Source organism: Poecile atricapillus, chromosome 2 (assembly GCF_030490865.1).
Source record: "Poecile atricapillus isolate bPoeAtr1 chromosome 2, bPoeAtr1.hap1, whole genome shotgun sequence".
NCBI classification, from domain to species: Eukaryota; Metazoa; Chordata; class Aves; order Passeriformes; family Paridae; genus Poecile; species Poecile atricapillus.
The window spans coordinates 141,329,429-141,339,110 of record NC_081250.1 but is presented as its reverse complement, the minus strand read 5'-3'; positions in this window follow the sequence as shown (position 1 = coordinate 141,339,110).

The window sequence follows — 9,682 nt, the reverse complement described above, 5'->3', positions numbered from 1 at the left end:
ACAGGAATAGCAATCCAACTTCCTTTTGGGAAGCACTTTGAAGTTTATGGCTGAAGTACTTTAGTACTTTACATAGGAGCTGATGTTTCCAGCCCTTGTGTCCACTGGAAATTATCACCCTCCATAGCCTGGGAAACAGAGGAGAACAGGTCCATGGTCTTCTCCTGCTCCTCATTACTGCTGTTTGTCAAGCCCCCTTTGCCCTGGCACAGCTGAAGTGCAGCTGTGTACTTTCTGTCACTGAAGGTTATGGGCAGCAGCCACTGCTGCAGGGACATGGGGCAAAGTGAAATCTCACACAGACTTGCCATAGGTCAGTTATTTAGGAGACAGCTTTCTCAGCCTGTGCCCAGTATTCAGTTCCCCAGTACAGGGACATCATTGATAAACTGCAGCAGGTTCAGCTCAGGTTGGCTTGGGCTGGAGTGGAGGGTCTGAAACACCTGGGCTGGCTGGGCTGGATGAGGGATGGCTTTGACAGGAGAACCGTAAGGTCACATCCAACACCTATAGGGGGGGTTTCAAGAAAATGGTTCCAGGCTCTTCACAGTGCTGCTTGGTTTGACAGTGAAAGACTCCAAGTTGAATGGGGAGAGGTTCAAGGTTCAGGGTTCAGCCTGGATATGAATAGGGACTTCTTCCCCATGAAGACACCTAAGCAGGTTGAGAGGACCTGCATCCTCCCTCCATCCTGTGGGAGTTTCAAGACTAAACTAGGTGAAGTCCTGAGATGCTTGGTCTGACTTGGAGCTGCCCCTACTTTAAGCAAGGGGTTGGGGTAGAGATATGAACTCTCCTGTCATTCTTTCTGAAGCAGGTGCTGACAGCACCCACCCTCATGGAGGCTCATTTCATCTCTGTTCCAAACACATCCATCCTGACCCCAGGCACAAATAACTCAGCAGCAGCTGGTACTGAGTACCCAAAAAAATCAGAGCCCTTCCTGTGACTGGGTCACTCTTCTCAATGTGTTGAGCTGTTTAGAAAAAGGTTCCAGCAGAAAAATAGAGTATGAAACAGTTCATATTGAAAGTGTTCCCAAACAAATTAAGATTTTTAATAACATTTCCTAGTTTTCATTATTAGAAAATATATTTTTGAGATCTCTGTCAAAAGAAAAAAACATATTACAGGAAATATTCATGGTCTGTTTTGAACATTTTTCACAATACAGATTTTTTTTAGTCACCTCTGATAGACAGATGGTGCTGAAAAATGTCCCACAAATTATGAATTCTACATAAAAGTTTAAAAACAACCTTTCAAAAAAATGCCATGAATTGGCAATATCTCAAATTATAAATCATTTCCATAGTAGATTAATTTGGGTTTGAGAGCATCTGTTTGCAGAGACCAGGTGTGATGCAAAACCTACAATGATCGGAGTTGCAGTAGGGAGGAAGGACCCCTCCTTTTCTGTCTGCTAATAAGCTTCATTTGGCCAAGAATCAGGTTTCTTTCAATGGGAAATGCATGAATATTTAGCAGAACTTTTCTAGGAGGCAGAAAAATTCCTGTCAGACACATACTGCCAAACATGTCCTGATGCACAAGCTGTTGTGAATCTGTCTGTTAAAAAATTTGATCTGATTTTTTTTCTTAGCAAGAGTTAAGATGGTAACGAGGAGACAAAACTACTGAAAGTTGTTGATGAGATTTGGTACTACTGGGGCTTTGTTGCAAATGCCACTTTTCTCTGGAGTTAACACAATTATTTTTAATAAAGTACAATTTTTTTCCCCAACTTTTATTTAGCCTAAATTTGCTGCTCCAGCTTTGTGATGGATGGATAGATGGATGGATGGATGGATGGATGGATGGATGGATGGATGGATGGATGGATGGATGGATATGTGCCACAAGTTGTTCCTGCTTCTTCCATCTAAGAAGCATGTTATACTTTTTAGAATAAATATTATAATTTCTATAATATTTGTCTCCGCCAAATATATCAATTTTATTTTCCTAAAATAACACTAAGATTTCTATGAGTTATCAAACTGCCTAGAGGAAAATAAGCTTGTAGTTACATTGTCACTAAATAAAGGAAAGATCCAGGCCATATTTCTGAGCTTTGGTACATGATAACACTCTACCGTTCAAGTGCAAATACAATCTGTGGCATGTTTTTGTCATAGGCTAGAGAGTCCTGCCCCAGAAAATGCTGGACACAGGTGGGATTGATACATGCAGCAGGAACTAGCCTGGTCAGGGAGCCTGTAGAGTTTAGGTGTGATCCCTGTTATCAGATGATGACCAGATTGAAAAGAGTCCCTGGCATTTTTTACTAGATTAAATACAAGTGATCACTACCCCACTGAGAAGCAAAAAGCAGGTCAGCTCACTCCTTTACTGAACATCATATGGGATCTTATTCTCTCAAGAGATCCTTAGATGTCATTTAGTTCTGCAGTTTTCACACCTTTCTTTCTTCCACACATTTTCTCTAAGTGTGCAGGAAGCAATGAAAAACACTGACTGGTGCCTAAGACTCATTGGATTAATAATTCCATTGCTTTTTTTACAGCATCCCTGCTGGTCTGACTGTCTTCTAGTACTTCAGTTTGTTCCAGTCGGACACACTGTAGAAATATGGTTATGACAAGACCTTCTTGTGGCTGCTTCTCACAAATCTCAGTGAGAGCAGGAGCATTAAGAGCTTGCTCATGATCAACGCTGCTTTATATAACCCAAGGGAGTAAGTCTGGAATATGACATTATCAGACACATTATTAGAAATTACAAAACCCACAGAAAGAGCATGTGAAAGAATGACAGCTAGCAAGTGAATCACAGGAAATTAGATTTTGTAAGTTACTCTGCCCATATAATTATTTCTTTCATAGTCTTTACAAGTAAAAGTAGCACTTCTTTCCATGTCTTGACCCTACACCACTTTGGGGACATCCTAGCTGCATGGAACATTTAGAAGAACTATGAAGAACTAAGATGAATGTGGCTAAAAATAGGTCAAGTGGGCAGCTTGCTCTAATTATGAGATTGCAGCCTGTATCTGCTCCCCAAAATTGCTAAGTTTTCCATACTGATTCTTTCTAATGAATGTAGCTTATAGACTGAACCTGTCCAGTGAGTTGATGCTGCAGATACCAGTGAATTCTGTCCGCACTCTTTCTTCATTGCCTTTCTAAGAGTTGGTCCTGACCTGGATTCTGCAACCATCTATAATACCTGGATAGTCATGACAGCACTGTGAGAGGTATTAGAAGATAGCTCAGCATTGAAGGTCTGTGAGGATCATAGAAGAGGGCTCCTCCTTCAGAAAAGGAAACATTTGATAGGAGAGATAAAAGCAGCATTGCACAGTACACAAAATGTTTATTTCATGCTTATACTCATGAAATGACCTCATTCCCTATAAATGCGTGTTGCCGTTCACTGCCTATGGGAGGCTCAGTGGCCAGCTCACATCATGGCTCATAGTTTAATTCAGGTTGGAGGGGTCTCAGGAGATCATCTAGTCCAACATTTTGCTCAAAGCAGGGACAGCTCTGAAGTAAAAACAACCCAACAGAAGAGTCTCTCCCACAGTTAGAATAGCCTTTCCCTAAATGCTGACTTCTGTAGATGCTCAGATTTGGTCAAATGTGTAAAAACATATGCACTCTGAAAGCCTTAGCTACACAAGAAAGTGTGATGTAACCAAAATCTTTGTGATTTTACTTATTGTAGTCTAAGTGTTATTATATTTGGCTTGGTTTGATTTATGTTTCTTAGGAAATTATGCTCACAACTGTAAAACTGAAACTTCTGTTCACTAGCTTGTACAAAGAAAACTTTACTTAAATTGTGGTAATAAATTGATTTAATCAAACTGGCAGGAAAACACCAACCTATGCCAGATCAGTTTCACATGATTTACCATAAGATAAGCCAAGTGAATTTACAGCACTTTTTTTCCATGAGGTCTGCCCTGGGCAAATCCTTGCTCTGCAGTAAGCATGAGGTAGCTTAAGCCTGCAGTGTCAGAGTCATTAGTTATATTGCATTGGCCACAGATACTGTATGATAATTAAGGCAGTGTAAACCGATGCCCTAGGCTATTCAAAGCTTTTAGATGTATATGTACCTTAAACTACACAGGACTGCTCTCTAGGTAAGCCAGGGGCCTGTGTCATGTGCACACAAAGACTCGGGACTTGTGAATTGTGAAGTGAATTATTCAGCCTGGTTATTTAAATTGTCAGGAGACTCCATTAAGAATGTGTTTTCAGAATAAGGGCAATTCTGATTTGATTTAGTAACACCTCTTCTTCTCCATATTTTTTTTAGCTAGGTCTTTGAGACAGTTTACCTCTTGAACACTAGAAGTGCAACCAAAATGTGCTCACGTAATCACAAGAGTAGCATATGGGGTTGCCCTCCTGCAGGCACTGGAGAAGATGCTGCAAAGCAAATGAAGCTGAGCTAGTGGCAGGTGTGCCTCTGGACATACACTGTCTCTGCACGGGACTTTGCACAGCCCAGAACTGAAATACCTGCCTCCCACTGCCAGCACTTTGCTCAGGCTGAGCAGGAAGCAGGCTGCCGGTGGAACGACTGCATTATGCCCCTCTGAGGCAACTCCAACATGACAGATGCACAGGCTGCATGTGTGTCGTACCCATGGTGGAACAGAACACGCTGTACGTGCAGCAAACCCATATTAGCCAGGAACCACAGAAGTCAGGTGTGCAAGTAAGACATCTGGTCCTGGCAGCAGAGGAGGGAGAAGAGGGATTTCACCACTGAAAGAAGCATAAATAAGCTGTAAATAAGCTAACTCACTGCATAGCACATCCCTTTGTGGCCAGATGAGCATTACTGTGGCTGCTCTGCCTGCTGGCATTGGCATCAGCATGTTATCATAGGGGGAAAAGAGTGTGAACCTACAGTGCTTTGTGCTGGGTGCAGCTGTCACGGTGCATGGTCTTCCCTCTTGGCCCACTGCAAGCAGTTTACTCTTTTCCTGACAGACTGTTTTGTACATACTGTAAGATGAGAGCATGATCACAGACAGCTGCCAGATCCATTAATTTAAATTTTTATAACTATTAGTCTTTAATTCTAGTTATCAATTATTTGATGGTCATTTGGCTTTACACAATTCCATTTCTAAAACACATGATGTCATGAATTGGATTCATCCTATGAAGAATGAATCACCTGCCCACTCCCAGCAGGGTATACTCCCTGAGCAGCCTGACAGATCTCACATGGGTGTCTTTACCTGTTGAGGAGTCCATGTTGTCCTTAACTGACAGCTCAGTCCCTCTCTTGCTTTGTCACCGCTCTGATTGCTACTTATGTTCTTAATTAAGTTAAAGTAGTGTGAGGTTCTGGCCAAATTAATCATGGCTAGGAATCAACGTTCATATTTCTCTTGCAGCTTTGAAGTCTGTCTAATCTCTCCTGTTATCACTATAATATCTGAGATGTGATGAAGGCTTTGTAAGTACACAGATTAGACAGATTGCAAAGTTAATGGGGACATATGGGTGTTTTTTCTCCGCCATTATTCTCTCCATAATTGTGGTGGAAAGAATCTGTCAGCAGAAATGCACTCCTCAGTAATACATTGCTGTAGTATGTTGGTAAATGTTGGGGAGAGTGCTGGTCTCTGCGAGTGTGTTCTGCACTCATGATAAATCACTCCATACCCTTTGTTTTGTTTTTTTTAAACAACTAACCAGTGAAGAAGTCATTTGGAAATATATCTGACATTGATTTCAGCTTGCCAAGAACTGTGGGAAGTTTTTTGATCAACCCAGTGCTGAAATAAAAAAAAACCTTATTATCCTTGTGGGTTTCTTCCTGTGAATTTTGGGTGATACCCTATGTGCTAACAAGGAAAGCCCTGGGAAGCTCAGCATCATTGCACAAGACACCTGCATCCTTTAGTTTTTCAGCCACTTCCTCAAATCTAATTTGTAACTTTTCTATTTAAATCAGCAGAGCCAGGCAGGTATAAAGCTAAAGTCCTAACCACCCATAGCAATTACACATGTTTCATAAGATTAGGCAGGAAACACTTCATAAACTCCAGTAGTTAACACTTGTTTTAATTGAATTGCTCCTGAAGCTTGAATGGAACTGGTATTTCTCTGCTCTGAAGGTTGCTTTTCCCACAGCAGAGCTGCATAACAACAAACAGATGTTTTCCAAGGGAGATAAGGCCACATTTCCAGTATTGGTAAAGTGATGCCTCTGTTTTGTACATTTATCATTTACTTATGCATCTAAAATAGTTGGAAAAAACCTTTGGTTTGATTCACCTACACTGAATCCCTCGGCATTAACAGAAGTTTAAAAAGATCACGCAGTTAGCTCGAGTTTAATGCACATTAAATAATTTGATCTTGATTTGTCTTATTGACCACAGGCAGAACAAGTCATCATGATGCAAGAACACATGTTTTCCTAAGAAAAGCAGAAAAGGAGCTAATGGATCATTCAGTAGGTGCATTTAGGCTGCAAAGCATGCTGTGATGTAGGACTGTGTCCTAGCAGAGCCACTTGTATGTGGTTGTTTATATGACATAAGCAACTAAAATAACTTGCCCAGGAATATTGTGCTTTACAAGACTTGCATCTAGACTGATGACAAATAGCTCATATTGATTTAGAAAGAGGTGAGGCATGCAAGAAGCTCCCACCTTTATACCTGTTGCCATAGAAATTTTATGCTTTGCATCCTCACCTGCTTCAGCACCAGGTCAGCCAGGTTAATGCAAACCATACTCATCAATGCCTATTCAGGTAAAATATTTGAACAGCATAATCCAGGCAAGTATCAGTATCAGTCTCTTTTATGACCCCAGCTGTGGAGGCAACAGCAGCAGCCAACAGCCAGGGTTATTTACTTCTTCAAGAGTTATAGCTCCCTCAGAAAGCACTGTCTGTCTTTGCCCTGATACAAGTAGACTGTAATCCAGCTGGCATCATCCTGTGCTGCTGCTGCCAAACTTCTGAGAGGGAGGGGCTGCATATTTTAAAAACCTTGTCTGCACATGTCAGTTTATTTAGTAAAAGTAAAGTCATTTATTTTAATCAAATAGATCAATGAAACTCTTGAGAGTTTATTCAGGCACACCTGTTTTGTTTTTTTTCTTTTAAGCCTATGTTATTCGGAATCAAAGCCAAAAAAGCCATTCTTACACCACAGTAAGTCTGTTCAAGAGTAGAGAAGACCTCATCCACGGACTGTCCTATTATTATTACATTCATGCAGTAAAATTCAGACAGTAAAATTCAGACAAGCCACAACTCATTGCAAACAGGAACATACAAATGCTAAAATGCTAGAAGGAGCAGTCTTACATTACTTACATAGGAGCAGAATACTCTGGAAAAGTAGGTTCCAACACTCTTCCACAACTCTGAGAGTCCTCAAAAACTGGTTGTTTTCAGAGACTAGTTGAAAGAAGAGACCAGCAGCAGAGCTGAGCTTGTGAATTCTGCAGTTTTGTTTGTAACTTCCACCCAAGAGCTAACTGCAAACTGAAGAGAACTGAAGAGAGGTTTTTTTCCCAACTCTAATGGCTATAAGGTAACTGTTGAATTTCTTAGTGTTAAATTCAACACTAATTTTGCTTTAGTATTAGCAGAAAGGTAAGAAATTCTCCATTTAAGGGACTCTGAAGCCCAGTGAAATGCATTCTCATTTAACGTACTTCTGTTGAAAATATGAGTCCTCAGAAATGGTTTTCCACTTTAAGTTCTGAGTATGTTTGTAAATTCATAGAGATTTTGTACATATAAATGCTCAATGAAACCAGATTTCCTCCAATGGAATTCTAAGATTTCAAGACCATTTTATAAAACAGGGTGAAATGTTTCAAGGATGCATCAACTAGCATCATTCAATGCTGAATAATAGCCAGTTAGATAGGTTAGGTTGTGGCACCATTACCACATCCTAGAGTTTGAATTAAATTTCAGTCTCCATTTGACTGATCCCCAAATGCCACAAATATAAAATGGATTCTAGGCAGATCTTGATTGTATCCCTGCTGAGACATCCTCTTTGAAATGTAACTTCTTTTTTCAATCAGGTGTCATATAATTGTTATCTATATATTTTCACCAACCATGTAACTTACAGTGGTTCCTTTGGATCATAGGTCCTTGCTCAAGACATGGTGCTGTGAAATGTCATGAAAGTTTCATCAAAATGAAGAAACTGATGTCTGCAGCTTCCCTCTTTCCTGCTCTCTCTGCTGTTGCAGTTTGACTGTATTTGTTCCCAGAAAAGACATGTTAGCTAACTTTATCACTTACTGTTTTCCATCCTCCTTGCTTTTCTCCTGCCTTCCTTTTCATTATGTCAGCCTCCAATCCACCGGAGGTTCCCAGGACCCAGAGAGTTCCTGCTGGTCCATAAAAAGTTTTGTGTTAACTCAGTGAATGCTCAAGGCCATGCTCATTTGCATAAATAGCTTTTTCAGCACTTTCAGCTTTTTTAGTCTTTCTTTTTAGGCCAGACTGTAGATACTGGGTAGGAGTCAAGAGAAGGCACATGAGGTTGGACTACCTCCATTTCTATCAACTGTGCCCTCTGCTCCTTGCCCTGAGGTAGTTCCCAAACTATAGTCCAGAGTCACCCTCAATATTCAGGCAAACACAAGCACCACAACCATGTCAAAAATATGGAGGTGAATAATGAGTTTGAGGCTTTATCTGCTCTCTCAACCCCCAATCAAACTTAATCTTTCCTTCTACACTTACTGTGGCAATCAGATCTTTCATTTCACATCTTCTCCCTGACAAGTCTATCTTACTTCGCTTGTTTGAGCTACCAGAACTGAAAGCAGGTGGTTGTTTTTTGGTTCAGAGAACTTTACAACCTCTATCTGAATGTATTGTGCAATTATGAAAATTTGAGTCTGTGCTGTTCTTAAACCTTAAATCAGTTCTATCTGTAAGCTAGAAGAAGATTCCCTTCATTTTCTTCCCTAGATCAACATTGGATTTAATGAATTCAAGATGTGTATATTCTAAGTCAGCAGGGACACTGGGATAATGGGAATTACCTAACTGACACATACCACCACCCACAAACTTCAGAAAATCCAGTCTCAAATTTACTAATATTCCATTTGGAGCAGGCTTTTCCCAGTGTAGCTCCATGTAAAACTGTTGCACATTTCTGGTCCAGTGCTGCATGGATACAGGTCTAGTCTTGTGAGATACTAAGCCCATACATATAGTGGAGGAGGCAGTGATCTCTGCCTGCATCTACAGGTCTAAATTCAATGTACACTTTGCCTGAGGGAAGACTATTATTTTTTATTTTACTTGTCTTAATAAAAAATCTTTGAAGTGCTAATTATCCTTCTGCTGCCACTTGTTGGTATATGCAGCATGTACTGCTTTGTGATATTTCTATCTTATCTGTTTACTATTTTCTAGTGAGTGGCTTACTATGAGCAATTCATTCCTTCATTTGCTCTTTTACCTCCTTGTAACAACATCTGAGTTCAGGGTGGAAACTTCCACTTCTCTGCTGGAAGAGATCAGACAGTTGACAGAATTTTTGCCAAGGTATACAGAATTTCTACATGGGTATTTTCTACAAACTTGGCTATTTGTAGCCCACTTGGTCCTGCCATATTTTTGTCAAGATACGATTGGTACTTTCAGAAATGTTGATTTTTTTTTAGATTTGGTGTTGAGACCAGGTTTC